This window comes from Haemaphysalis longicornis, unplaced genomic scaffold, assembly GCF_048455015.1.
Source record: "Haemaphysalis longicornis isolate Haplotype H1 unplaced genomic scaffold, Haemaphysalis longicornis Haplotype H1 scaffold_15, whole genome shotgun sequence".
Lineage (NCBI taxonomy): Eukaryota > Metazoa > Arthropoda > Arachnida > Ixodida > Ixodidae > Haemaphysalis > Haemaphysalis longicornis.
The window spans coordinates 22,803,548-22,809,547 of record NW_027526257.1 but is presented as its reverse complement, the minus strand read 5'-3'; the positions used below and the strand labels follow the sequence as shown (position 1 = coordinate 22,809,547).

General features: G+C 53.7%; 1 pseudogene; it reads right to left on the bottom strand.

Annotated features, from left to right (window-relative positions):
- Window positions 1–313: 313 nt before the first annotated feature.
- Window positions 314–6,000, bottom strand: part of LOC144165721 (uncharacterized) — a 72,659-nt pseudogene continuing 66,972 nt past the window's right edge.

The window sequence follows — 6,000 nt, the reverse complement described above, 5'->3', positions numbered from 1 at the left end:
AGAATCGCCTTTAGCGCGCCAGTAAGCCTGCAAGCAGGTAAGCACGGTTCCCATTACATCGTATGGGACGTCGTGCGAGGCAACCTTCAGGAGGGGGCGATGCAGCGTCCTTGTGGCAGGAAAGACTCGAGCCGAGGTGCGCCATCACGTAGGCCTGTAGCGTGTGGTAGGGCCGCTCACCGTGTCTCAGCGGCTCACAGCGTAGGGCGTCCGGAAGCAGGATGGTGGTGATGTGGTAGCGCTCGTTCTGTGAGTCGATGCGGCGGATGAAGAAGTGCGCTTCCATGAAGAGTAACCAGGCTCTTGGGTAGCGTCACTCAAAGGCCGGGTACTGCAGCACCGGGCAAGCGTAAAGGGGCTCCGTATTGCCAACGTCCGGGTCATTAATTAATGTGGGCGCCGATGTGGTCGTGCGGCTCACCCTACATTTTTTGGAGATAAGTTTCGAAAGCAGCAGGAGTCGGCGAGCCGGGGGTTGGCCCGTCGAATGCGGGCGAGCAGTGAAGCACCCTGGGTGTTCTCTGGCACGTGGCTCCTCGTTGCGGTCGAGGCCACGCGTTGGTGACGCTGGCACAGCGGTCCATGGGGATGATAGTGGCCGCTACATGGTTATGTAGTTCAGTTTGGATGTCTCTGTAAATGTATTGGAGTTCGCTGGTGCTTCATTGAACCCACTGTGGGAAGATGGCCTACATGGGCCTTTACCTAAATACATTAGTAAGATGTGGGCACTGACCCACTCCCGTGTGGGTCAGTGCCCACACCCCACTCGAGACAAGAAAAGCAAACTCCGGGGCGAATACCAAGTCAAGAAAGAAGTGTTTGTTGTGTCCGATACTGTAGTATGTACGCGGTTTATTGTTGAAAAGGCATGCTCAAGAGGATGTTAAAAGGTTCTCTGTCAGGCGACCTCATGCACCCCTGCGAGAAAAGCCCCGAAAAGAATTGTGTGAATTAAGGTGTGATGATGTATGGTTCGGGCAGCTGGTCAACCAGCGCCTCGATATCGGAGCTCGAAAGTGCAAAATCTGGAGGAATGTATATGAAGCATGCCGTTACCAACGTATTCAATAATATTGTGTGGAATGATCTGAATACCATGTATCTATTCAAGAAATTTTGGGGCTTGGAATTCTTGTGTAGTTCCTGAACACACAATAAAGTTTGCTGATTAGCATACAGTATTTCATATACATCGTCACGATTTTTAAGAAGGCCTCTGCAGTTTTATTGGATTCTGTTTTCTCTTCCCATATGATGTGTTCGGGGTACTGGAATGTGTTATTTATGTATCGTCTTTCTGGGCTTGGACTCTCGCAGAGGGTTTTTCGGCCTCTCTGCAATTTTGGATGCGGGGAACCGCTCTTTCCACAGCGACGAAACAGGAGCGGTCCCACGTCCATGTCATCCTCGGATGTCCTAGGTGTGTATGATGGACCAGGCCCTTTTTGATGTGGCACCCGATTGGTGCCTTTGGTTTTCTGAGCCGCAACCGCCGAAGGCTTTGGGAGCATCACAGGCGGCAGGGGCGGTGCGGCAGAGATGGCAGCCACTGCGGCACCCCCGTTGTCCATCTTCTCCGCATGCTCCAGTGGAAGGAGGGAGGGTGGGAAGCAGGGGCGGGAGGGGCATCGGTCCCCACGGTGCCTGTTGCCACCCCAGCCGCTGCTGGCTCAGCGACCGATGCGGAGGCGGGTTGGGCTGCCCGAGGCAATCCAGGGGGGGTGCGGGACCAAGTCCGACTCTCTGTACTGGGTCCCCGCCGAAACCAGACGCCACTCTGCCCCCCGGCGAGCTGTGTCGGCCTACCTCCCCATGGGGAAAGAGGCTATTGCGGAGGACCGAGAGGTTAGCGGAAGGCGAACAGCGGCTGAAACGGGCGAGCCAAGGAGGCAGTGCTCGTCCTGCTTGGGAGACTGCGAGCGCAGTGCTGTCGGCTTGGTGTCTCGATTACAACTGCCGGCCGCGTGACTCGTGCCTCGTGGCTCTGAGGTAACACGATGCACTGCTCCGGTGGTGCGAGCTCGGCTGCCATGGCTGAGCTGCTACAACTACTCCCCCTGTAGTTGGCTCGCGGTATCGAGACGCGAGAGAACGAACAAGAAATTACCAAAAGAATGAGAACAAAAATGTCCCATGTACACTTTACACTATATACAAGTTCATTCCAGTCGCAGTCCCATAGGGAGGGGAACGGCAAGGTGTACACTATATACAAGTTGTGTCCAGTCCTGGGGAGGCCGTGGAAGCTTTCCAGTGGTTTTTCGTTATTTCATGTGGTCGTCCCAGGGTGCTCAGCGGTTGACGAGTGAGACGGCGCAGCGCGAGTCGAGGACAGAGAGAAAGTAGTCTTCTGATTTGGCGAGATCTCGCACAGAAGCTCTGGCGGTTCTAGGGGGAGAAAACGAGGCTGCTTGGTGGCAGAGCGGTGGCTGCACCAAAGGTAGGAGGCTTCTGATCTGAGAACACTCCGCGGGGAACCTCAGGAAACTTTCAGTCGAGCTGCGAGTTTAGGACGTTAGGAATGGAGGGCCTTTGTTTGACCGCCGTGTCCTAGGAGGTACCGTTTGGTCCGGCGTTTGTGCTGACACTGCTGATTGTAGCCTCTTGCCGGCGGTCGTTGTTCACGGTGACCGATTGGCGGCTGGTTCGCCATCCTGGCCATCGTTCTTTCAGGTACGATAGTCGCGTCCGATTTCTGGGCATAGGGCTTGCCTTCCAGAAGGTCTGCCCCACCAGCTGTCTCTGACTGCTGAGGTGGAACTGGCGACAGGCTGCTTGTTCGTTGAGGTGATTTGCGATCACTCGCATTTGAAATGGCAGAACATAAAAGGCCTCTCTCTTGGGTGGAGGACGTCACACGCTCTGGTGCATCAGCGCAGACACACTGGTCCGCTTCCCGGGCGTGGTTCCCAGTTGGCACTCTGATCATGCTATCAGCAGGCGATGCGGAGCACAGAGCTGATGACGACGCGTCCGACATTGGCGATGGCACACTGTCATGAGTGCGGGGCGCACTGGGCATGTTGTTAGGCACCTGTAATTGGACGGGTACTGTCCATGGATGGGTTGGTTCCACGTGAGGTGGGGTCTCAGTTGCAATAAACTCACTCCCGGTTGTATTCGACGATGGCGACGGTACGCACTTGGGCATGCTTGTTGGACCCACTCGTATGACGAGGTCGATACAAGATGGAGAACCCGATGATCCAGGAACATCGCTACGGGCAGCCAGGGCTGCTGGGATGCTAGGCGGCGAAGAGATCACCGGCCCTGGTGCTAAGTCATGCTGACGAATGCTGGTGGGCGAGAGGATCACTTGCTTCTTCAGGAAGTACTGAACCGACGCAGCAGAGAGACGTTTTTCGCGAATGTCGGACAGGTGGTCGGTTGGCAGGGCTCGAATCACAGCTTTGCACTTCGGAATATCATTGGTAATGCCGTTGCCAGCGAAAAACGTCTCGGCCTGAGCGAGCCATACCTCGACATCTTTGGTGTAAAACGGCTGTAGTTGCAGGTAGGGTTTGGATCTGATAACTTCTCTGATGAGCTTTGTGGTGGTATCGACGGTTCCGTGGTGTGGATGACAGTTAGGTGCGTATCGGCGTCAGGTTATGCCGCAGGGTGTTCTTGCGATGCGGAGGACGGAACTGAACGTGGCGTCAACGCAGTGGCAGTTGATAGTCCTGGGGCTGTTGCGGCAGGAGAAGTTTGCTGACGATAAAAAGGGCTGGTCCAGCCGAAATGAGCAAGGACTGCCTTTTTGAAGTCGTTGTACACATCGTGGCTTTGCAGCGGCAGCCTAAGTTGTGCCACGATGTGCTGTGGGACAGCCTTGCTGGCCATGTTGTAGCGCTGCGCCTGCTCGTGGATGCCTCGGATGAAAAAATTGCTCTGAAGCAGCGCGAACAAACACGAGAGTCCTTCTCGTAAAACTCGTGTAGTCCCAGTAGCGTGAGGTTGGGTTGCTGGACGGATGAGCTTGGGAAATAGACCGGTGCGGTAAAGCCACGGCGGATGTGTCCTAGAGTGCGATCGCAACGCTGACGTAGCGTTGGTGATGCCGCTGAGACCGTTGCCGTGAACATCATCAACGCCGGTGCGGGCTCGTTTTTCGGGTCACCATATATGAAGGGGGCGTGAGATGAGGTCCCGCCTTCATTTATTGCGGAGGACCGAGAGGTCAGCAGAAGGCGAACAGCGGCGGAGACGGGCGAGCCATGGCACTGGTGGTGGTCCTGCGTGGCAGAGTGCGAGGACAGTGCTGTCGGCTCGGTGTCTCGATCCCAACTGCCGGCCGCGTGACTCGTGCCTCGTGGCTCTGAGGTGACGCAATGCACTGCTCCGGTGGCGCGAGCTCGGCTGCCCTGGCTGAGCTGCTACAAGGCGAACGTATTTCGGGCCTCTGGGAAAGTGATGTTCTCGTTGACTTTCAAAGCAATGATCTCTTTCTTTTGTTTAAACTTTTCAAAGCTTCTCGAATAGGCAGCGTGCGGTGCCTGTCAGTTTGAGCAAGTGAAGTTCTCGGATTCGTAATTGCCAGGTGGATGATCTTGCTCTGCACATTGTGCGCACGTCCGTTTACCACGACAAGAGGTAGTGCCGTGCCCAAACCGCTTACACTTGAAGCAGAGGTGGTGGTTCTGCACGTAGGGTCAGACCGCGCATCTCATGAAGGCTGCGTTGAGCTACTCAGGAAGTGTTGAGTGGTCATACTTTAAGTTTATGTGTTTGGTTGGTATTATCTGGTCATTTCACTGCATAGTTATTCGCCTCACGGCTGTCGCGCCCTGATCACTAAGGCCATGCGCAGATCGGCTTCAGTTTAACTTATAAGATCCCGATCAGAGATCACGCCCTGGCAGCTATTAAGGCTGCGTGTGGGCGTGATCTTGATGTCAACATCGACCATGCGCGTTTGTGCGAGGAGGTTAGCGCACTGCTGTTTGTTGTCTACCTCAATTAGTAGTTATCCCATTTTCAGTTTCTTAGCCTTGTATTACAAGGCTTTCAAGATACTTGAAGATTAAAAACACGGATTGGGAAGTGATTAGCTTTGTCTTATAAAGAGATTCCATGATGAGAAAGCACGAGAAAACCGGGCTTTGGGAGTGAGATTGTGTGCAAAGGAGGAAAAGAAACTTCGGTGCGACCCCTTTTAATGGACCTATCACGTTTGGTGGGGAGGTTAGAAAATACCATATATCATAGTATAGAAGCTGGGGACGGGGGTACTTTCTTCACTTGGGTTACCCTGATACCAAGAGAGGTCCTGGAACTTCTTGCCTGGTAACCAAACAGGGACCCATCCACCGGAACTCGACCTGGGCTCCGAGGGCCACCGTTTGTGGTTTCTACCCTTCACCATACAACACATCCCCAGGATTGATTCGAGCTTGTGTTTGGGTGCTGGGGGTCCGCGGTATCGCCAATAACGGTATCAAGATTGCTCAAGGTGCCCCGTGCGGGGTCGCCGGGACCCTCACTCTTTTTTGAAATAAATACCACATTATAGTAGAACGCTATTGCTTGTAGCAGAAAGGCATTGCTTTATAAGAATTTGCACTTCCATGCACGCCTCTCCAAATCCTAACTGCTTCCAGCTTGCCGGAAATGCGTCTGTGCTAGTACGGCGTTCTGCGCTAGTAGTAGGAGACTATTCGCGCGTTTTTTGTTTCTTCACGAGGCATTACACGATTTTTGGTAGGTACTAGGCAAATAATACTTAAGCATTAAAAACCGCACGCTGACATTTACACTGCCACATTTTTTAACTGTCGATGCCAGCTTATTCCACCCATGTGGTAAAATGGGAAGGAGGGGTGATAGTTTGTAGCTTGTGCTCTTATGTGGTTGAATAACTTTTGGTCTTGATAAAATGATAACTACAAACAAACGTCGGAGTTCTGCTTCGGCTCTCCGGCTCCTATGCTGTCACTCAGGGCCGTAGGCGTCTTTTTTTGGATGGCGCTGTGAGTTATGGGAGTGGCTGAGCTTTAC